Raw genomic sequence first — 25938 nt, forward strand, 5'->3', positions numbered from 1 at the left:
ATTAAACTTGCCTACAACCCAAGCCTTATAAAAGAAAAAACAAATTTTCAGCTTACAATTATTTTACAAAGCTCAGGCACCGGCGCTGGAAATTGCCGAACTTTATCCAGGTTTGTTGCATCATTACATGTCCTGTCTTTCATTAGAATTTACTAAACATTTCTTATTTATTTCCGTTCATAGTTTTGACAACCTCAACGAAACAATGCGGCTCAAGAGCAGTAAGTACCCATCAAATCAAAACTAAAAACAGGTAGGTAACTTATGAATATTTCGTCAGTGTAGTCCGACCAGCTTTGCGAGTGAAAATTGTCAGTGCGCATGCGTGGACGGGACGGTAGCGCAGAATTGCGTGCACTCGTCAGTAATTGGCCGACCGCCGACCGGTGTCAACTTGTCAGAACCGGTTTACGCCGGAAAAAACCGGTTCGCGCGTGTTCACCTGACATCGTAACGAGAAAATTATCGCGGACTCTTAAATATTTTTTCAGGCGCTCTGTAAATTCTTTCGTGATTGGAATTTCCTTGCTGTTTGTGGGTTTAGCCGTTAATGAAATAGTTTTAAGGATTTTTGTGTAGATATTAAGAATTGATAAAAGTTTATGATTCCATAGTGTTAAGTACAAATTCTTCTTGGATAATAATTTATTGAGTGTGTGAATGTGTTGTGATGTCTTTATGGATTTTTAACATGTAAGTAGACCAAATATTTTTTATTATTTTTTGTAATTAAGTGCCTACTTACTCACATAACAAATTTATAATTACTTTCCTATATACTTACTTATGTATTTTTCAAATAGATGAGTTCATATAGTTTGGAGGTCTGTCTGGAGCCTAGGTAACAGTATTTTTTTATAAAACGCGGGTGAGCCGCTGGAGGCTGAACGCTTTCCATCATGTCACACCTTTCATACAAAATGAAAATAAAAATTGAAAATATATTATCTACATCATTGTACATCATTGTACATCATTGCCTGTGTTCACGTATGCATGTAGCTACATTCATACGTGAACACAGGCAGACCTCTTACTAATACGCTCACTCACCTTACTTATTTGTTGGGTGAAATCGCCAAAATTTGTACATTTTTTGTCCATTTCTCTTGGTTGCACTAAAACCTTCTAAATGAGAAAAATATAACAACTTCACATAGAAAATTTTGGTAAATCATATTAGTAGAATAAGAAACGTATTAAATTATTTGTATTTTATCATATTATGTACAGTGGTTATTGAAATTTACATACATTTAAATCTTAATAAAAATATCATTATTTCTTTGTTATGCTCTTTGTAACAGTATTTTTTTGTATAAAATAGTATTAAATCTAAATTATTTTACTGGCATCACCACGAGTAAAAGTTTTCTTAGTAGTGGCGTTAGTGTCGCGTCTCCGCCATTTTGTTTGTAGTCGTTATCTAAGTTATAGTGAACTCGGAGGAAAAAAGACTTTTCAGTGTTCCCCTTTGTAACAACCGACAAATTAAGTTAAAGGAAAGTATTTACAAAGTAATTCCTGCACGTAAAATCATAATTTCAGTCTGTTTACTATGCAGTTATTAAAATTTTCGGAAAACTAAATCCACGTGTGTTAAAATATTTTTAGCTTACGAACGTAAGAATTTTTGTTCACTTTTGTTACAATTTTCTTTGTAACGTTACAAAAAGGAAAGCTAAGGGCACATTCAGACTGACAAGAATGTGATGACATTTTTTTAACTAATATATTACTAAAACATATTAGTTGTACAGAAGTTTAATTTCAATTATCCTAACTAGTGATACCTAATACCAAAATAATTAATAATTCAATTAATATAAAAAAACCTCATAGATATATATATATATATATATTTTAATATTTTTGTTCAAAAATTACGAAAGTAGTTCGTGTTTTAATTATTGAATAGGTACCGGTCAAAATCATAACCCTCCTTTTCACTTCGCCGTAGTGCTGATTAAATAAAAATTGTTTTATTTATTCATAGTAGTGTGATCGAGTCCGTATAGTTCCTTTTTGTAACATTTTTGTAACGTTTCCCTTTTGTTACGTTTTTGTTACGTACAAATTTTGGCGATTTCACCCTGTTCACGATTTTAAATTCTAAACTCCTAATAGGCCATACCCGAGTGATGTAGATTGTATGTACCTAGGTATAATAGATGTCGATGCACGATACGATATCATCTTCGACTATTTAGAAAAAGGATATCATCAACAGTCATTACAACCAATCACGTCCCCACTGCTGTAGCACGGGTCTCCTTCCAATGAAGGAAGGGTTCAGACCTAGTCCACTACGCGAGCCCAGTGCTGAATGGATTCACCCTGGGCAGTCGGCAAATAATGCTAGTCTCAAAGGCTAATTCTTTTATCCTGTCGAAAAACCCTAGACGGCAGTGGAGATTCTGGTGTTGGCCAATTTATTATACACTCACGAGCATTGAAAAAGTTCCAGAGACATAATATTGGAACGGCAATGGCAGATGGAACTATTTCGTGAGTGTAAAATATAAGTAAACTATCTGTTGCCTGCGAGCTCCGCATCGTTTTAATTAAAATGTTTTCCCGTGTGATTTTCGGAATTGAAAGTCCTATCCTGCTATTCTACTCGTATATCCCCTTCCTTGTTCTTAGCTACCTTCCTACCATTATTTATTTATTTATTTATTAGCACAACAGAAAAATCTTAATTTTGAATTTGTATTGGGTTGAGCTCCCAGGTGGTCCCATTTTTTTTTCAGAATTTTATCTCACCCCCAAGGGTGGGTAAAGGGGTAAAAACAGGGTATGAATTTCCATTTTGGGCACATATTAAGCGATTCTAATGAAATTAAGAACGCAAATATAGTTCTTATAACAAAAAAATATGATGGTGACCTTGAGCTGATCTGATGATGGAAACGGAAGGCAGTCAGGGGAACTCCTCAACGGTATATAGCAACTACTTCGTGTTTAGGCTTGAATGATTCGTATTGATTAGTAGGACTTTTTGGTATCATTTGCACCTTACTTTTGATTGAAAATTATTGCAAATAAACTAAAAACTATAAAATAAAATAATAATAAAAAAAAAAACCGACTTCAAAAAACCACTAAAATGTAAGAAATAATTTAAGGTTTACACAAATTCTACTCGTAAGTGACAGTACAATTATACCTAAGCAGGAACTGTTCTTTTTTGATGTTGGTGCGGTGACAAAGTAATCTAAAGAAATATGGCACCAACTTTTTACCACGTTTACCACCAACGTTTTTTAATTATAATTTTATATTATATTCTATACAATACAGTATATCAAAATAAATTAATATCTAACTAGCTGTTCCCGCGCGCTTCGTTTCGCCTGAAAAAGTTTTCCCGTGGGAATTCCGGGATAGTAAGTAGCCTGTGTTCTTTCCCAGGGTCTAGACCGTATGTATACCAACATTCAAATCCGTTCAGTAGTTTTGGCGTGAAAGAGTAACAGACAGACAGACAGACACAGTTACTTTCCCATTTATAATATTAGTTAGGATATATTTAACACTCATATTAAACCAGAATAGGAAAAAACGGTGTGTTTTAAATATCTGTTTATCATATGTTATTTATTCATTGGGCGCGGATTATCGGCTCTTAAAACTGTGACTTTTATATGGGTTCAGCAGCGCTTAGATTATTTCCGTTTGGTAATATCTATAATATTTTGTTTATTCATGACAAATTCCTAATACAAACTGACATCTTCATTAGCATAATCTCCCCTTCTCGGCATGGAAAGATTTCCTTTATAATTTTAGGCATTTATTTTACATTAAAAATGAGTATTACTGTGGGTCACGGTCACTGATTAGCTTATTTTTTTATTTTGATAATCACGTTGTATAGACTATTTGGGCCTTACCACAAAAACTTAAGACAGTATGACAGGTGTAAAGCGCTGTCAAACGCCTACAAACTCTGTCAAATTTCGTTTTAAACACTTTTTAAACAATGTTTAAAGTTTTTTATGGCAGTGCAGTTTAGGTTTAATATTTTTTAATTATTAACTCTTCTACATGACGTAACGTACACTAGACTGAAAGTATGGCCACCAAGCGCTACCGCCGTTCTAGAAAACTTTTTTGCATAGAGTTTAATTTTTACGTTTCTAAATCTTTGCGTTTCCTTACCGGACGCTTCAGCTTTGAGCATGGAATCTGCATTAAGTACATTATTATGGTGAATGGAGAATGGTCCAATCTGACTCGTTTTATGTGAGTTAGTGGCCACTAAACCTATTTTTATTCGTAAAAGTGATAACTGATAAACGTTTACTTACAGATAAAGAAAAATAAGCCAATCGCCAAGTCAGTTTTTTAATACCTAGGTACAGTGTTGTTAAGACTTTTCTTGGCTGACTGTACCCGGGACAGGCATAAGATTTGCATATGTTCTGATGCAGTAGGTCAAAAAGAAGAGTTATGGATGGGTTCAACTCGTAAATTCGTTTGAATTTGCATTGTCTTGCAATTAATGGCGGTAAATTTAAATGTACAATTTCTAGAGAGTCCTTTTGCGTGTTTCAACCAACTGTTGTGTTTATTTTGTATCTATGTATTATACTATAGGTATACCTTTTATGCTGCGGATGAAAAAAACGATAATAAAAAAAACATGTTTGCTGTTTTTAACAAGCCGTAACTTTAAGTTAATCTACTTGCTAGAAAGCTCGTTAAAATGGGTCAACGGGAAGGGAAAATCTAAACTGTGAGATATAAGTATAGAAAAATGTTATAAAAATACCATTACTTTTAAATTAAATTAAAAACCAATTTCAGATAAGAATAAAAATGCAGAGCCGGCACATTCTCTAAGGGATTGTTTATTTACACAGGTTGGAATAGCATAGGGACTGACAGCGGGAAACAACTTAGTTTTATAAAAGTGTAGTGCTGAATTTTATATTTTCTGTTATTTATTTTAGGAACTATTTTTTTTATATTTTCTTTAACAAAAGAAACGATTTATGTGTAATGCGCAACTTAAATAAAAATACTTATAAAAATATCGCAAAAAGAGTTGCGCGCTAACGAGTCACGTCCAGCGCGCATTCGTATTCTAGATTATTTATAACATTAAAAACCTAGATTTACGGCAATACTAAATAGTTTTACGACGCCAGTACGCCAGTGGCACAGTTAGACGGCACTATTCTGGTCGTAACTGTCCATATCTGGCTCATATATCAAGCGCAAGGCGTGCATACCATCACTCATAGGCAGCAGATGTGACCGCCAAACGCTTACTACCTACAGTTCACTGTAGTCCTGGTATAAATATTTTAGAAGCGAGTTAGGTAGTGAAAATTTTAAGTAGGATGTTTGTGATTTTACTCAGACATCAGTAACGTGCCTAATAGAAGCTTGTGGGGTTATCACCACCGAGCATTAGCGATTAACAACCCTTAAGCAGCGTTGCTTGCTTGTCAAACCTGACGTAATTTGTATGGATTTGGCAGATGGTTGACGGTGTCGGTAGTGGTATAGCTGGAGTGCACAAAGGAGCCCTTTCGAGCGTACACTGGGCAGTCAGCCAGTGACGCGTTCATCTGGCCGGCCAATCCATTTGGGTTTGTCACCATGGTGACACGATGAAGAAGACAATCAGTTATGTGGGTACTTACTCTGATTACTTTCCCTTAAACATCTATTATTATGCTATAAAATATGAATGACTTATATTATTTAGTTTTTATGACATTTCTAAAGTAGTACTAGTATTAAATAATACTAACAACGCTTTCGAGCGACCTCTAAAGTCGCAATAATTAAGAAACCATTAAATTGTCCTCAATCACAAATATCCTTTGAGGTCAAACTTATCTTCGGTATTAATTTAATCACTAGTTATTAGTACAATAAAAAAGTTACCTCCGGCCTCTATGTAAAAGCTGCGATGTCCTTGAGAGAGAAATAGTTCTTGCTATTCATAATCCCCGGGGACTTCACAACAATGTAGTCTTTGTGTGAATTTGTTTCTGCCTTACCCCGGTGTCTCTTTGCTGGAAGAATTTGTAGATCAGGTTTTAAAGCTAAATGATTTTTTAACCTGAAAGCGTGTTAGCAGCCATTTAGCAGAGTTATACGTATGTCTCCAATAAAATGTCTGTTACATCAAATCTCTTTAGAATATTTTTGTAAAATAATCAGATATTATCTGGCATCGAGGGTAAAAACTGCTTTACCGGCAGAAGACATAAGCTGATCGTTCATATATGGTTGAAAGCTGGCTGATCTATCATACTCTCAAATTACATTGGCCGTGAATTCTACGTGAATATTTTTTGTAATATTCTAAGAGCGCATTAAACATTTAAACGAAATTAAAACTATTGTTATCTTGCTCAGTTAGTATGCCTGCTGTCAAAGCAAGAGAGAAATAGATTTAATTTCGTTTAAATGTTTGGTGCAAGACCCCCTGAGTATTTTTTTTGCTTAGTAGCATACAGCATACCCTATGTCTGATAAAGTGGCATGTGATCGTCAATGTCAAGAACTACACCATTCTCGTGACCCCTCCCTCCGTTTTGTTCGTTCAAAGAGTGCGTGTAAATTATATACCTGCTATGTGTCACGCTAGCCTCTGTGTTGAATGGCATAAGCTCTTGTAGTGCCTACCTAGAGTTTTCCGTTAAACCTTGGACTTTGAACTGGACATTTGATGGTGATAAAATAATTTATGTGTGTTATTTACTTTTGTAGGCTAATTGGAATTCTTTCTGTGCTAAGATTTCGGTTATGAAATAGTTAGTTAGTTATATATTCTAAACTTCAAACTTTGTATTCATAAATTATTATTTTTTAATACAAGGAATTGATTGAATAATTTATTTTACAACTGGTATTTTTTCAAGATTAGAAATAAAATGGTAGGTGTCTATGGAAACAAAAATGGATGGTGGCTGCATTGAATCGGGATGAGTGGGAAATTAGACGAGAGCTATTTGCCCAGCCGTGGTAAAACAATTAGGCAACTAAAATAAATTATTTAAATTTATTACATAAATAGTTCATTCCAATTTAAATGTCTTGCCTCAGAATATGTCAATACTATTAAAAAACTTTGTATTTTTTATTTTATGTTTTATAAAAAAACAAAATAAAACTTTTTAAAACGCGAACAATGATCTAATTTAATATTCAACTATAGATATGTGTTTACCCAGCCAAACACGACATGTGCGAGTCCAAATAGTGCAGTAAAATATTGAGTTTGCGAACCAGTTATTCATTAGGTTATTGCAATGTATTTCAAAATTATGCATTGCAAATACGACTACCAACAGATGTTACTCTTGGGGCCATTAAGTATGTACTACTGTCCGTTTAGAAATAAATTATTCATTGAAATAGCTAGACAACTAATCCATTTTCGATACGAAATTGTCGTTTCATTGATTGTACAGTTGATGCCTAATCTATAGAAATGTTGAGACAATACAGTATTTAGAATAAATTTTAACGGTACGTGATGTTTTTGTTGATAAACGCAATTTTGTATTTATAAATAAAAGTTTCAGTAGGCAGATATTTGTCAGGGAAAGCACTAAAATATAGCCTAGTTTATGTACTTTTACTCAGTCCATCATACTCGTTGTTCTAGAATTTGCTTTTTCACTACAAAACTAGGGTTGTTTAAAGAGTAAACACTAGTTGTAGACGGAACTGGGTCACCACTTACCATAGATAAGAATCTTGTTAAAGCTACCTGGATCAAGGCTGCCGAAATTATGATATTTTTCTATTGGCAGTAAAAGAAAACATCAAGGTCTATGGATAGTTTTTTAAACGTCAACTAAAATTCAACACGTTTTACATATTTTATTTTTATTTCTTAAATGTAAAACACCAGCAGTTAACACAACAGAAAGACATTCAATTTTATCAAACAAAATTATCTTGACGACAACAGCGACTTCAAACTAAATATCTAATAATATTTATAGTAATTATCAAACCTACACGGAAACAGACAGTAGGTAATCAAAGGCGATAATTCTAAAAAAAGTTGTTCAGAGTTCACATGTTATGTAACAAGGATTGCAAAAAAAGTATCGTGACCATTTTATGTCATAATCGTATTTATCATAAACTTAATTAATACAAAAAGCCAGCGACGTAAACGTAATTCATTGGGTACTCAACGCATCATTTATAACGTTAACCGTGTAACATAAGTGTAAATTAATGTTTTTGTTATAACAATATGTATGAAGTATCCAGCCCCCGTATAAACTATTTGGTAAGTATACGTGTAATTTCACCTAATAGGGTCTTCAACAGAAACTCTGAAACAAATTATTTTCTGCGGAACCCTCTAGCCGGTACTTCCGGCTCATATTAAAACTGTTATCGCGCGATCTTAACTGCTTTGTACTCGAAACTATGGCCCTCACTGAAAATGATATACACCCATTCTCAATACAAACAAAAATAAACCTAAGCCCAACGTACAAAAGATCAAATCTCGCCTTCTCTATTCTGTAACTGCCACACAGAAGGGCCTATTATTTCTCCACATTAATTTGATAAGAAAAATACGCTACATGTAGCCATAGACACAATTTTTGGCTTTTGTGCTGCAGAAAAAAGAAACAAATTGATAACGAGCACATGACGTGCTAAATACCCCCGATATAGTTTTAAAACTGAAGCATTCAAGTATTCAGAGAAAGTTAACAGTTCGCTTTGTCAGTGAAAAGTAATGAAATGTGAAGTTAAAACTACAATGTGTAGATATCCATATGTTCGATGGCTGAGCTAGTACTATATAGAAGGGAAAAACTGTATTTGTCGAAGTGGCCTTTAACGTTTGTCCATGTTCTTTATGTCAGCGCCGGTCTCAGTAGCAAAAAACTGTCGACCCAGCAAAGATGTGAAAAGATAAGCTAATAGCTTTTCCGTCCTTTCATTTAGACTAAAGCCAGTTTGCTGTCATTTTTATTTAACTTTTATACGTCCATATTATATTAAGTAAAGCAAAGGATGTGTCCTCATTAAGAAAAACTGGTACTTTTATGATGAAATTTACTGAAAGAAATATTTACTATAAATTGAACTACGAAAGACCTAGTTCAGAAGTCGCTATAAGGAACAACATTGTCACCTTTTTTAATCCAACTACCACGGTCAACAAATTGAACTCCAATACTATTTAATCACATCGAATGTTTTTTAATACACTCACGGGCAATGAAATAGTTCCAATCACAAAATACCGACACCGATCGACCCCAGTTTTTTCAAACATTTAATTTAATATTTGAACAATACATTAACATTTTTAGTTGCTAATATCCTGATGCTCTGTTAAATGTCCTTCAATGTTGCAGAAGGCGTCATTCAGCTAGATTTTTCTGTTTAGGACTATTTCGGTGCTTTTCTCACTGTAACTTTTTCATTGCCTGTGAGTGTATATAGATAGATAGATTGAATATTTTAGAATATAGGGTAAAACTGCCAGTTATTGGCCAACTAAGCGGATTGGCCACTTCAAAGCTGAATTATTTCATACAGATTAAACCAAAATTGACAGATGGTGTATGAATGTAATCTAGAAAAGCTACTTTTGCCTCGCAGTAAATCAATAATATATTTAGGAAACTATAACCAATAAAAAAATATATGTTATTGCAAATCTGTGTAAAATTGCAGTTATTGGCCAAAAAAATCACTTACCGGCCATCCATAGGCTGGTTATTGGCCACAGAAAATAATTTTATAAAAAAGCTTTAAACCTCTAAAAATAGAAATTATTGTTGTCTCCTTTAATAAAAACTTTACTAAAATCAGTTGCAGAATAATATTAACCACGGCTAAACTTCAAAAACAAAAAAAAACAATCAACTTTCTAAGAATAAAATACTAGAAATATAACATTTACAATTACATGTTTTTTGTATACATAATTATATAATTACTTAATAAACACCGTTACTGCGTACTTTACATACAACCAATCAAGCAAAGCAAGATCTACCGACGCTGTACGTGCGTATTTTATTCATCGTCATAGAATCATCATCAGCCAATACTCATCCACTGCTGGACATAGGCCTCTCCCAAACATAACACTCGGTCCTCGTCATCGGCCTTCCTCATCCAGCCACTACCAGCTACCCGCCTAAGATCGTCGGTCCAGCGGGCAGGAGGGCGTCCCACGTTGCTTTTGCCTGTTCGTGGTCTCTATACGAGAGCTCGTCTAACCCAACGGTAATCGGTTCTTCGGCAGAATCGGGAGATATGACTGCCATTTTATCTAAGCACATTTTGACAGCTATATGTCATGTCGGTAACCTTAGTTCTTTGTCAGATAACCCTATTTCTGATACGATCTATCAGAGCAACCCCAAGCATATAGCTCTCTCCATAGCATGTGCACTTTAAATCGGTGCACCAGTCTGCACCATACGTCATCACCGTGCAGGATGCAGTGGTTGACTAGACTTTTATCTTCAGGCTTTGAGGGATGCCTAGTATGCCTACAGGTTGGGAAGCAGCATTTAGGCCACTTAGCATCCAGCTGAGTTCCGGCAGACATTCTGCCATATTGACGATGTTGTCTGCGCAGCGGAGGTGTGACATGTGTCCGTTCCAGTCCAACGTCTTAAAGACATCTTCTAATGCATCGTTCTTCAGTTATCACATCTCCCTGTCTCACTCCTCGTTGCCTTTGGATAGGTCTTTTCTTGTGGTCCTGTACTTGGACAGTCATAGTAGCAGCATTGTATAGACACCTCAACACCCCGATATAGCGACAGTCGATTTAGCATCTCTCCAAGGAGTCCAAAACTGCCCGTCTCGATGGAGACGAAGGCTTTCTCAAAGTCCTCAAAGGCTAGACACAGAGGCTGATTATACTCTTCGGTCTTCTGTATAATCTGCCTTGCTGTGTAGATCTATTGTACTAAAGTCTTTTCGAAACCCAGCTTGCTCTGGGGACTGAAACTCGTCGAGCTTTTGGGCAAGACGGTTCGTCGATCGATATCCACCACCACCAGTCCACCTGATTGTACATAATTACATATGTATATTGTGCAATATAAGAATAAATAAATAAAAAATAAAATAAATATCCTTCAATAAAATATTGTTGAATTTATGAAAACTACTTTCTATTGTCTTATGTCTTGTCTTGTCTTTTATGAATTTGAAGGCTTTCTTTAAGTCATCTGAAGAATTCTGTCTTCATTTAGGTGGCATCCCGTTGCTGATGGTTTGCGCACTGTAACACAATACATCGGTCGGATATTGGCCACTTCACCACTAAATACTGGCCACCTATGCCAGTAACTGAATTTTATTGATAAAAGTGCGTGATATTTTGCCACACGATACTACAACTTATAAATATTGTGAAAACAGTCGATTTTCATCTAAAAAGAGTACTTGCATTTTTATTTAGTTATTGGCATAGGCGGCCAGTAACAGAAAATTTGCAATATATTGATTAAATTATTGGCCACCTCCAAAAACTCACCTTCCCAAAGGTAATTGCATGAAACTATAATATATTAATAAAACTTACCATTAACACCATACAAATATGCTAAAGAAATCACTTAAATTGCGTTCAATCACCAATAATGTCAATTTTGAAGAAATGTGTTTCGTTAAGAAATACGTTACTCTGAAGCGTACACGCGGAAGTCCGACCGCCAACTGTCAGAAAAAGGCGGCATAGTATGGCGCTTTTTTTCATAGTGGCAAAAAATTGTACTAAAATCAAAGTCAGTTAGATAACAAAGTTCTATTAAAAAACACAGATGGCAGGTGATGCTTCATTCCTTATTTTATGATTTCTTTTTAAGTTTATAGTGGCCATGGCCATGGTTACTGCAGTAACTAGCGATGGCCAATAACTGGCAGTTTTACCCTACTGTTGCCTTTACTGACCCTTCTCAGAGTGATAATGCTACCAGAGAGATTCGTCAGGTTTCAGTACATGATGTAGGCCTCTTCTAAGCAGGGCCGTCTTATGTCCACATCTTACTGGGTACACAACTAAAACTCAACTTGCAAACACCCTTTGTATGTATACCATTATTCATTCAAAGACAAGGATTCAAGTACTAGAATTAAATTGCACTGTTGCCTAGTGCCGATGGGACTGCCCGATGAAAACTCAGTGGTAAAATACAATACAATAATGAGGAAACGAGTAGTACGAAAGCAGTAGTCGCATTGAATTTAGTCTATTTCTACTTTTTGCCTGGTCGTCCGGGGGGTTTTGCATAGTATTAAGTCTAAAGTAAAGTAAAAAAGAAAACTTCAATTATTATTTGTCAAGGCACGACTAAAACACCCCTTTTTTCTGTCGTGGTTAAAAATATAGCACCTGCAGCACCTGGCTCTCTCAAATCGAACCTTTTTGCCAATCACAGTGTTTGTCTAAACTGCCTATTAACTGCAATATATAATATCATACGACTTAGACATAAAAAGTTGCATTTTGTCAAAATCTTATGAAAGTAACTGTCAGCTATCGATAGAGTTATTGAAACTGGCAGTTAGTCTGCGTACTTATTATTATTTGACGACCGAATGGCGTAGTGGTTAGTGACCCTGACTACTGAGCCGAAGGTCCCGGGTTCGATTCCCGGCTGGGGCAGATATTTGTTTAAACACAGATATTTGTTCTCGGGTCTTGGGTGTTGATATTTATATTTAATATCTATCTATCTATGTATTTGTGTAGATATATCAGCTGTCCGATGCCCATAACACAGGTTCTACCTAGCTTGGGGTCGGATGGCCGTGTGTGAGATGTCCCCACATATTATTATTATTATTATTTGAACTCCTTATGAACGAGCCTCTGAACCATCAGAAAAAAACCTCTTAAATATGAATAACTTTTAAGTACAAAGTTGACATAATATATTGCCGTTCCCTCAATTGAGATGAAAAAGTTGGATCTTTGACCAGAACCATTTTGTTTCATAACATTTATTGAAGCTCCCTCGCTAGGTTTTTTATATATTTTAATTACGTTTCCTTGCTCTTTTTTGTGGCTGTTATTAGAGGGAAATTTCATTTGAAATAACAAGCACGCACTCATTAACAAAATGTAAATTCCATTGTGTTTATGTTACCGCGTGTTTTGTTCGCTGAATAGTCATAATTGAGTAACACAGTTGAACAAAATATGGATTAAAATTAGAAGTACATACCTACGTAAGTATATGTAATACATAATTATTATTTTGTTTATTGAAAAGTAGATCCGACAATTAAGTTATCCTGAAAGCGCAACATCGTCACCGTTTCTCATAATATTATTCCATAGAATATAGTCTATGATTATTCTTTTTACACCAGTACATACAGTTGGAAGATATTGAACTAGACTTCATGCCCCTTACGGTATATGCGCATCATAAACCTGTTAAAGTAATTGCTATAAGCATCGACCACACCCACCTTTCCTTATGCTGTCACATTCACTTACTAATATTGATAGGGAGATACTCTTAGAAAGATTGTGCATTGGAAGTACCTACTCTTCATAAGCTAAGTGTAGAATCTATCAATATTAATTATATGTATACCATTCGGACGTCCATCAGTGATCGATTATTGACTGATGATTATGATGATAAACATCATTAATTCGTGAGTCAACTGACAATCTCCCAAAATACATGATGCATTTTGTATAATTTCCAAACAATCAATGTATGTTACGGAATCTAATTAAAATTTAATATTAACTGAACTATTTCGCCATGACTAGGAATCAGTGTTCTGAATGGAATCCAAATACGTTGAGAAATTTACGGCACCCTTGATGTGTAACCGGCCCTGAATGTAATATCGTGCGATGTATGAGTGATCGTGGTGAAACAATATCAGTAGTATTCCAAACACATTCTCATACAAAGAAAATTTTATAACATTAAATAATAAAGTGTATTTAAAATGAAATATAAAGAAATAATTCATTTGTAGGGAAAGCCAGTGTGAAAATAGAAATATATATCGTGAAAAGATAATGTCAATGAAAACCGTACTGTATAGGCCTTTCGCCACTGGTAAGCATGCTACAAAAATATTACAATTAAGTGCCTCCGTTTTCGAAATCAGTTACTAAATTCTACAATAAACATACGCCCAACTTAACACCCACTAAGTTGGATACAATTTAATTATCAAATTCACTGAAGACAAATTGTTAGTTCAGAAAATGAACTCGAAACATCAACAATGAAATTCGTAGAGCGCTTACATACACAAACTGTTTTGCTATAATAACTCTAAGAACTTAACTCACTGGCGGCACCAAGTTTATAAGCTGTATTTTCTAGGTGCAGGTGGAGTCAAATAGCTTAGCAGGTGTGCTCTCTAGCATCATGCCTCTGACATTAAGTATAATGACATTTCAAGCACCTACATACTCGTATATAGTTATGGCGAGTCGGGAAATCGCGTGAGTTTTTCTCCTTAATTTAATCCAGCCCCATAAGGAATTGGTTGATGTTCAAGCTTGTTGCAAACATGAATGGTCTTCTTCTTGTTCTTAAGTCCCTTAACTCCTAGTGGAGCATAGGGCCGCAACTACAGCCTTCCACTTCTGACGATCAGAGGCAGCAGCCACAACTTCTGGCCAGCTCATGTTGATCGACTTGATCTCCTGGGCTAATGTCCTTATCCAAGATATTCTGGGGCGCCCTATCCTTCTTTTTCCTGGCGGGGCAAAAACTAGGGCCTGCTTTGTGAGGCGAGAATCCGAGAGAGAGAACATGAATGGTAGTCAATTAATTTCCATAGTATTATTTAGGATTTTTCTATAGGACTTATTATGTTTTCGGTGGATCAATGATCAAATTCCAGCCTGGATAAATAACTTACTGTTCTCTGAGTACACTGTGGTAAAACGATAACGGGATCCTCAAGATTATTTGCTCGAAGTGAGACGGCGGTAGGTACCTTTAGGTACATAAATTAGCTCTTAGCTTTTCCGAATCGGATTCTTTTTCCTAGAATTTCAGTAATAATGAATTATTCTTTTCTTTCCTCATCATTCGAATTTGACTTTAATTTCGCTGTTTTACGATTGTTTTTTTTCTGTTTGCAGGTAAAAGCTTTTGTCAGTATATTTGATAATGGAAAGTTGATTTTGGTCTTATTGAATTTCTGATAAGTAAGAGGAACTCATCTCAGGCTGGAATTGTTTGGAATCCAATACTTCCTTCATAATATTGTGGCTCTTTATGTAGGTACCTAATAACAATCTTAGACGCATGTTAATTTCCCGGTATAGATAAATGAGCTACATCTCCTGTATAACTCGAAACCCTTCGTAAATACATACAAAAGTAGAACGTGACTTAAAAAAAACTCTCACGAGGCAACCTGGAAATTTTATTTCACATGATAATAATTAATGAGTAACTTATTCAGTAAGTAACTTGGACAAACTATCGTGGAAGTTGAGGGTTCTTGCTAACATTACAAAGAGCGAAGTAGGCAAGTCTTCAAAGGCCACTATTATATACACTCCTAGTGAGCCCGAGTAACTTTTTGCATGATAAAACCAGGGAAAGACGTCGCCTTAATATGTAAGTAGTTGCGAGAATGTTAGGGTGAGCTGTCCTTAATTAAACCATATTATTTCAGATGTGATGTAACCTCCTGAAATGAGGTCACACAGGATCAGACGCCTCCGCTTCAGATCTATGGTATTATCTAAGAAAGCCCTCACTTAATTATGTAGTGTAAGTTTCCCTGTTATTATTAATTTATAATGTATCAGGCAAAATTTATTAGAGAACCAAGCTTGACTTGGTTAAGGACAAGAGAGAATCGAGTGTACACGCGAAAGTTGGTACGGATGATTTTACTTTTCTGCGTAAAAACTATTCAACGGATTTGAATTAAGTTAAAAAAATAGTTTATATGAAAAGTGACATGAAGATAATCGGTTATCGGGTAGACATTGTAACATAACACAATAAACATAAAAAGTAGCACTCAATGGTATTTGTGTCCGGTTCAAAATTCAAGAATACCTACACGTGTTGGGTTTTCATAAAGCAAGATGATACAAGGAAAATCCTGACAAGACTTGACAAGGGAGCGACCCGATCTTTGACATTGAAGGGTATTATTAATAAGTTTAGTGATATTTTAGGTTATACCTGTATTAACAATAGCGGCTTCGGATGCTAAAAGTTTCTATGCTAGATGTTTCTAGAATGGACAGCGGAATAATGAAAAATTTTACTTATAATACGTAAAAGCTTACATTTCCGAAAGTCTGGCTATTGTACTTAATTGTTACGATTCAGATATCTGATGGAGAAATGATACAAATGTGACTTTTAATTATAAACGTCCAGTTTCAGGCTTTAATTCCTTTTTTAACTTGAGCTTACAGTAACTATGGAAACAAACATAATAAGGAAAATGTACTAGCGTAAGAAAAACATCAGTGTATTATTTAATTTAATGGACGGCGCAAAGCGAGGAAATTCTAAACCAAGTAAACACCCATAAAAGGTTTGCGAGAGTGACAGAAGAGGGCAGCACTCGAGTAAGACGTTGAAACAAAACTCAGCAACCCCCTTACCATGTTATTTTCGTCCTTATTAGTACGTTCAAACGGCTCCTTTTCGCTTTAGTGCTTTTAGCCCTTAGCCATACACGTCACAGGAATAAAGTGCGTTTTCGTCATGATAATGATATGAGAAGGATTTCGTGCTAAGCACTTTCTGTTTCGTCTTACTTAAGTAATATGAACAGGAAAATAAATTATTTATTTGAACACGTTGCTTGTGAATGCGACATAAGGTACAGTTATTAAAATTATTGCATATTTGTGTAAGAACGCCTTTCAACGAAGAGCCTTTTAGGTTCTTACGACTAATAAGTGATATGCAACAAGTACATACTATGATACTGTACTGTTTCAATATTGAAGAATTTCTATAACAGTGATTTATTGCTATAGTTAGCTGTAATGTATACCTAATATATTTACAGTAATGTAATTTAAAGTATTATTTTTTTCCTTAAAGAAGTAATTACTAATTAGGTGCCATGTCACTGGAACTTTTACATACATTGCTCGCGAGTTTATATCCTGTACACCTGCCTACCCCACAAGTGTGTTTATGTTTATGTTATGTTTTGTATTTACAGCAAATGTATAAAAAATATCATGATCATATTTTGAAATACAGATAGGTACCAGTCGCCCGGCCATTAAGTGATTCATAGATAAAATTTGCGACAAGAATATTCCATTACAATTTCAGCACGACATTTGATTACACTGAAATTCAAATAATTGGACGTAATATTAAAATACATTTTCACAAAGTAATTATATGGCATTTGTTTAATAATTATACGTTTCGTTGAGTAATAACTTACATAGCACTGTATTATGACTTTCAAAGTCTAAAGTTATGTTTTTTTAAAATTACCCACAATAAACTTACCAAAGTCATTGCAGTTTTAAGAAATTCTTAGGTATAGATACGAGCTTTCTATAACCAACCGATTTTTATGAGACATGGCTTGGCATAACAAATCCGCGTTCAATCCCATTTAAAAATAAATCTCCTGTTGTAAATATAAATTGATCAGAAGGTTGAGGATTGAAAAGATCTTTAAGGATTTATTAACAAAAATATATTCGCAGAGTATATTTCAAAAGGTGCACATGACAGATAAGGCAATTCGTATATCGAATATTATAGTTATTAGACTATGGTACTTGTGTCCTGAGAATAATGTTCAACATCCTCCCCTGGACGCAATCCCATAGCTGCTATACATGCTTGATGCTTCGGACGTGGTAAGGCCTTCGTCAACACATCAGCCACCATGTGTTCTGTGCTCATGTACCTCACGTCGATTTGATTGGCAGCGACTTTTTCCCTCACAAAATGGTAGCGGATGTCTATGTGCTTACTTCGAGGGTTGTAGCCATTGGAACCTGAAAGACTAATTGCACTTTTATTATCGCAGTTTCTTCTCTGTTTTAGCCATATAGCTTCTTGTGTAGCTGTTGACAATGACATATATTCAGCTTCAGTGGTTGATAAGGCTATAGTCTGTTGTTTTTTAGAGTTCCAGCTGATTGCGGCGCCCTGAAAAAGAAAGGTATAGCCTGTGCATGATCTTCGATCTTCTGAATCATTTGCCCAGTCTGCGTCACAATATCCAATAATGTTTTCATCATCTGATTTAAAATTCAACTTCATATTCATTGTACCCTTTAGGTATCTAAATATCCTCTTCACTGTAGCCCAGTGTGACGCTGTAGGCTTGTTATTGTATCTGCTAACTGAGCTTACTGCATAGGCAATATCAGGACGTGTATTCTGTGCTAAGTACAGCAGGCACCCGACAGCTGCCTGATATGGAACGTCTTTCAGGACTTCAGTGTCATCCTTTGCCTTGACGAGTTTCGTTCCTGCCTCGATTGGAGTTGAAACTGGATTGCAATCGTGCATTTGAAAACGGTGCAGTATTTTTTTAATATAGTGTGACTGGTCCATAGTTATTACACCCTGTTCTTCTGATTGACTGATATTCATTCCAATGTAACAGTTAACATTACCCATGTCCTTCATTTTAAATTTATTACTCAGGTTTTGTTTCACATCCAACGCTGTTTGTTCATTATTAAAATATATGCTGATATCATCCACGTACACAGCCAGAAATAAGATATCATTTTCATTTTCTATCCTGTAATACACGCAGGGATCTATTTTTGATTTCTTCATACCGATTTCCAGTATCGCCATATCAAGCTTTTTGTTCCACTGTCGACTTGCTTGTTTTAACCCATATAAGGGTTTGTTTAACCGGCACGCCTTTTTATCTTTTTCATAACATGGCGGTGGTGACATATATATTTCTTCATCTAGATCACCCTGAAGGAACGCTGTAGTTACGTCCATTTGGTGTATTTTTAGTTTATGTTTCACAGACAGTCCTGTCAGGTACTTAATTGATGTACTGCGAACAACTGGAGCATAAACTTCATTGTAGTCAACACCTTTTGTCTGTTTAAAGCCTTTAATGACAAGTCTCGCTTTGTATCTAGTAACATCACCAGCTTGGTTTCGTTTGGTTTTAAATACCCATCGACATGGTATAGCCTTCCTCCCTTTCGGTATGTCCGCAATAGACCATGTCTCATTTTCTAGCAGTGACTGATACTCCTCGTCCATCGCTTTAATCCAATTATGAGCCATGTCACTATTCAGAGCTTCAATATGATCTTGTGGATCATTATCCAGAAAACTCATAGTTGATTCAGCACTCATGCACATAAATGAGTTAAATTCAGGCGTAATATTACGGCGTCGTTGTGGTCGACGTTCATATTCATTTTCAGATGAACTTCCAGATACTTCCTCTTCAGGTACGTATGTTTCATCATTTATATCTTCATAATTACTATACTCACTATCATTTACATCTTCTGATGTTTCAGATAATGGCGGCTCATGTTCACCAGCTTCAGCAAGTGGCAAGTGTACATTTTCTTTCAGTTTCGTGTTATTCTTTGGATCTTTTATATCGGTTGGTTCTTCTTTCTTTGAGTCTTTAACATTATTTATGTTCTTACTCACTTTATTTGGTTTGACAGTTGCTTCCAAGAATTCTACATCTCGGCTCATTATAATTTCCTTGCTGTTAGGGTCTACAAACCTGTATCCCTTGGTACAGTCACTATATCCAACGAATATGAGCTCACGTGACTTGGGATCAAACTTTCTTCGTTTCTCTTTAGGTATAAGCACCATAGCTTTGCAGCCGAATACTCGCATGTTACTTAAATTTGGCTTTTGTCCTGTCCATACCTCTTCTGGTGTTATGTTGCCAATGGAGCGTGTTGGGGATCGATTGATTATGTAGGCCGCAGTTGCTACAGCCTCCGCCCAGTATGTCTTCAATAAATTAGCATTGAACAACATGCATTTAGCTCGCTCGACAAGTGTACGGTTCATACGCTCACTTAAACCATTCTGTTGAGGGGTGTATGGATTACTAGTTTGATGTTTAATGCCAAAACTCTTCAAGCATTTGTCAAAGTTTGTATTTATGTACTCTTTTCCATTGTCACTTCTGATAGTTTTTATCTTCTTGCTTAACTCATTTTCTGATCTATTTTTAAACTCCAAAAACTTTTGTAGTGCTTCAGACTTATGTTTCAGAAAATAGACAGAAACTTTTCGTGAGTAATCATCTATAAATGTTATAAAATACTTGGCACCACCTAGTGATTGGTTCTCAATCGGTCCACATAAATCGGTGTGGATGAGCTCTAGCAATTCTTTTGCCCGGGAGCCTTCATTTTGAAATGGATGCCGTGTTTGTTTACCTTCCAGACAGGTTTTACATATAACATCTTCTTCCTGTGAAGTCAGCTTAACACCAATTGTGCATTTCTCCATTTTATTAATGTCATTAAAATTCAGATGACCCATTCGTTGGTGCCAGAGATATCTGTCTTCTTCTTTTATAGATATCATTGCTCTTTCTTCACTCCGGTAAGTATTCAACTTATAAGTGTCATTAACTATTGTAGCAGTGGCTACCCTTTGGCCATTTTTATATAACTCACATCCCTTACCGTTAAATTCAATTTTCATGCCACTGTTTACTATTTTGCTGACTGACAAAAGGTTTGTTGATAGTTCAGGAACATACAGAACATTTTTAATCAGAATCTTCTCAACATTTCCAGTTTTATGATTAATGACTTTAATAGGAACATTACCGGAACTTTCCACTTGAAGAGTCTTGCCATTGGCTACTCGGATGCTCTTGATGGTCGGTGTTGCTTCGTCCTGCAGCCAACTGCGGCACATGGTCATGTGCGATGAGGCACCGGAGTCCACATACCAGCTGTCAGCCTCATTCACCATGCTCGCTGAAAATGCAGCAACAAATCCTTTTTTATCGTCATCAGTCTTTTTATTTTTAAACCAGCACTTACTACTTATGTGGCCATATTTGTTACAGTTGAAACAACGGGGTCCTTTGGGTTTACTCTGTTGGCTATTTTTATTCCCGTGATGTTGTGGTTTTCCAGAGTTTGTATAAAATACAGTAGTGCCCTCAGACTTTATTTCTTGCAACAATTTGTTCTTGATCAAGTCTGCACTAATTTTTATACCAGAACTTTCAATACCCATTATCATAGGCCTATATTCATCAGGCAACCCGGCTAACATCAATGTCCCAAGCCATTCATCATCAACAGAAAACCCAATTTCACGTAACTTGTGTGCTGAAGACATTATTTTACTTATGTAGTCTTCTACGTTTGTACTCGAATTCAAATTAGTGTTAATCAGATCCTTAAGCAAACCCACTTTACGGAGCAGGCCGGAATCCTCGAAAGCCTTTTTCAAATTGTCCCATACCTCTTTGCATGTTTTTGCAGCTTGAACATGGACATATAGCTGGGGATCGATTAGTAAGATAAGTTTTGACTTAGCTTTTATATCTTTCTTCGTATCTGCTCCTTCCCCGGTCACACAGTCCCAGAGTTCTTCGTGCTGTAAATAGGCTTCCACAGCAAACTTCCAGCTTGCAAAATTGTCCCGTCCGGTAAGCTTCGGTATGGAGAACATATTGGATCCCATTATTATGCTTTACCGGTATGACAGCGGCTTTTGAGGTTGTGAAAATTTGGGATTTTGTTATTATGTTATTTTTTATTCTTTTTACTACAAACTTTCACCAAATGCAAGTAGGACTGGGCCCATAACCTGTTGTAAATATAAATTGATCAGAAGGTTGAGGATTGAAAAGATCTTTAAGGATTTATTAACAAAAATATATTCGCAGAGTATATTTCAAAAGGTGCACATGACAGATAAGGCAATTCGTATATCGAATATTATAGTTATTAGACTATGGTACTTGTGTCCTGAGAATAATGTTCAACATCTCCGTACTCTAAATTCAAAATTCAAAAACCCCAATCGCCACTCCAGCCGCTCGCGTAAACGACTCCATATTCTGAGGAACGACTCAATACGTGCGTGTGACATCTAGTAATGATGTTCGGCCACCTGACTCTTGACTCCAGGATCTTCAAACCCTCCAGTTTACACGTCGTTTTGACTTCCACCCTTACGGAGAACACCACTTCAATAAGAAATTTAATCTGGGACGGGACAAGTGTTATCCGATCATGTTTTTGCCGGGTCCCCACAGTGCTTAGTTGAAGAGATAGTTTTTGCTGAAGTTCACTCAGTGTTCCTTTGTTATGTGTTAGCCTGGTCGCACAATTTATTTTTTTAAGTTTCGAGTACGTATATCGATATCGTTTATCGAAACAAACAGGAAATATACCGTCGGTCTTGATGAGGGTACATAATTTATTACTTAAAATAATTATTACTATTTGAACTATTATATGAATTAGTTATTTCAATCCGTACAGGTTCAGCGCATAAATGGTTGAAATTTGTTTATAAAAATACTTTTGATCTTAGATGTTGGATGTATGTAACCGAAGTATAGCAATATGCTTCCCCCGTCTTACATTTCGGCTAATATTACAGTCGGATGTAGTATTTCAATCTACCTTTGCCTACCCCAGAATGGGGTGTTTATGATATTAATCCTCCCCATTTTTTATACAGAATGTTTCTAAAGCGGCATAGTAATCCAAAAGGGGGTGACTCATAGGAAGATTTGGTTCTACAATGCATATTTTTTTAAATGACGCGGTATTTTTTTTTACAGAACTACCCCCTGAGCCCTGAGGTACCCCTTTTGGGTTTAGCTTTTTTATCACCCTATAGATACATATTTAACATATTTACCGTACTTACCTATATTATTTATTACACCAATATGTACGTTAATCCACCGACTTTTATTTTTAGTCTGTACTCATGAACTTATTACAAAACCGGGACGGCGATAATCTTTCCGTTTGTAAACTGAGCGCCTGATATTAAAAACTGAGCTTTAACTCTATGGGGTGGCAGCGCCACGTTCATCTCATCAATTTCCCTTACTTCTTTATTATACCCTGGTCGGGGAATGGCGGCCGGAACATTACTGTGGCTCAGGTTACTTATTTTCTCAAACTTACTTAAGTATTAGGAAGTTATATATTCTGTCTATGTCTTTGTAGCCCGGGTTATATTATAATCCCGCTGAAATGGAAAACCATATAGTGAATCGCGATCGCGTTTAACTATCTTAGTCGATAACGGACCTGTGCAGCGGAGACAGAGCGTATTCCATATTATAATATTATGGTCGCTATAAAATTGGATTAAAACAAAAAATATGCAGCTATGTGTAAGAGTTACTAAAAAAAAGTTACTAAAACGCATTCTCAGTCAAAAAATCAAAATCGTTAGAAAAGTCGAAGGTACAAGAAAAACTTCATTAAAACCGGCACAAAAAAAACTTGGCGAGGGGGGAATAAACCGGGCCTCCATTGCGAGCATTATTTTTATTATGTCTGCTTCCTCTGTACGCTAATAAACAATTTTTGCAAGTTCTGCTGCCTGCAATATGAGATTTTATAGAGCTACATTTTGTGTGACGGAAATTTTACTTATTGCTTTAAATTTGAATACAGTACGTCATCACGGTTTAGGTTTTATTTTACGCGGTGGAAAAGATGTTGTCTTTTTTCAAGCAATAACAAAGTACTTCCTTATAGGTACTTGGTGCTTTATTTACTGTTATACCAAGTGACAAACTTTTGTATCAAATATACATACATTCTATACCTACCTATATTTAAACTAATTATATAAATAAGATACATTTGATTATAAACAATACTAGCTGTTCCCCCGCGCTTCGCTTCGCCTTAAAAAAATTTCCCGTGGGAATTCCGGGATAAAAAGTAGCCTATGTTCTTTCCCAGGGTCTAGACCATATGTATACCAAATTTCATTCAAATCCGTTCAGTAGTTTTGGCGTGAAAGAGTAACAGACACTCAGACACAGTTACTTTCACATTTATAAAATAATAAGTAGTACCATAAACATGCACCAGTCAAAATCAACTAAAAAAAATGCCAGGTTTGTTAAACAAAATTCCCGAACTGACCAGTAGGAGTCACCGGCCCACATATATTACAGCTACTCCGGTGCAGCGCACCTTTAGCTTCTAACACAATAGGTCCACTTTTCTCTTTTCCCTCGAGTTCTTTTATCATTTGATTTATTACCGAAACAGCCCCCCGACGTCATCAATTTCACTTCTTTGTTACTAACGGCCAAGAATCGAAAATAAGGACACATTTACTGTTTAACTAAATGAAATGGGACTGTACTTTTGGCCTTTCGATTTTCATCGCGCATTTTCCCTTTGAAGAAACAAGCTCACAAAGAAAATGTTTCTAATGATGAGTGCAAACAGGGATTTTTTTCTCGTATGACATTCTTTTAAAATTCAAATGATTTCGATACTGTATTATGAAGTAAAAAACTACACTCACGAGCAAAGAAACAGTTCCATTTACAAAACGCCGACACCAAAATGGCCTAATTTTTTTTAAACATTTAATAGGAAATTTCCCCAAACATTTACCTATTTTTTTTGTAATATTTTGATGCGCCGTTAAATGTAAAAATATCGCAGATGTTATCATTAACTTAGTAATTTGATGATTTTCTCTATGAAACATTTTCATTGATATAACGTCTAATGCTAAACGAGTTAAATGAAAATAATCACAGCACATCGTCTTCACTTTTTCAGTAGTATCTCTTAAGTAGTGCTATAAAACCCTCATATATTTAACTGGGCATACCATAAAGATACCATAAAACCAGGCTAAAGAAAATAATACTTAAAGCAACCCTCTATAACATTTAAATACTGAGCGGAGCTCAGAAACCGCGCCATTCTTTCGCAAGGAACGCTTTGCTAAGCGCCGGCCAATTCGGTATTCAATTTGGTCGATAGCCGTTAACTTTTACGATATTATCGGTAGCCGAACGGCGTGTTGTGTTTATATAATTTTAGATTGCGGCTAAAATCTAGAGTGCCGTTAAGAAAATAGCCTGAATATTCAGGAGCTAAGCACAGGGCCGGATCGCATGGCTTGTTTTCATTAGCATGATTGGACTGACCCGGTTAAAATCCCGCCCGAATACCGGTTCGTGTACATTAGTAGCTCTAAATGAACGCAAGCGGCTAAACCGCGTTGTTATATCGTACCGCTCAATGTCTGTGCCGGCCTTTGTGTGCCAGCGAATTAGATGGACATTAATAAAACCTTTACGTTCGTATGAATCGATTGTCCGGCAAATTCTACAGTGAGAAGTAGGTACCGGCAGCTGATAACATTTTGTACAGAATTGGTTCCTTTTGTTCGCTTTAAATTTGTGGCACGGAAGAAGATATTCTCGGTATGCATTTTTCGCGACAGCGAAAATGGTCTGTTGCGACAGCTGTCTCAAATCCTCCTTCCTGAGACTCAGAGTAACTCGTGATGTTGAGCTATTGTTTAAATTCGTTTACATATTGTAGCAACTGTATACTAATCTCTGGATGATTGTTCTATTTGTTCAATTTTGTACTTATGTTTGAAAATATTTATCTTGTACAACAGAACAAACGCAAACATTGCACCTTAAATCAATGTTAGTTAATTCCATCAGCTTCACTCAAATATTTATAGCGTCCGCGTTTCATTTCGGGTCCGCTTTAATTCTGTGTCGACACAAACCGACTACCTACAGATATTTGCATAAACCTGAATCCGTCTGTTCGACTCTGAAAGGCGATTTTGTACTCTGTAATCGTACTAATTGTTCCGTGCATGCAGTGAATAGCAGTATGAGATTCTGAAATGAAATAAAACCAACATTTTAACAAAACACTAATATAATAGATATCCATTAATATCAAAATATTAAAGTACCTAAGTAGGTAAGTTTTAGTAA

At 35.8% G+C, this 25938-nt stretch overlaps 1 protein-coding gene across 1 annotated transcript in view; it reads left to right on the forward strand.

The window, feature by feature from the left end:
• The first annotated feature begins 378 nt into the window (after nt 1-378).
• Nucleotides 379-25938, forward strand: part of LOC105388554 (synaptogenesis protein syg-2) — a 112490-nt gene continuing 86930 nt past the window's right edge. Inside the window, exon 1 of the mRNA XM_048625129.1 lies at nt 379-693. The gene's annotated coding sequence lies outside the window, so the exon portion shown is untranslated. The remainder of the gene's footprint in view (nt 694-25938) is intronic.

Source organism: Plutella xylostella, chromosome 13 (assembly GCF_932276165.1).
Source record: "Plutella xylostella chromosome 13, ilPluXylo3.1, whole genome shotgun sequence".
NCBI lineage: Eukaryota > Metazoa > Arthropoda > Insecta > Lepidoptera > Plutellidae > Plutella > Plutella xylostella.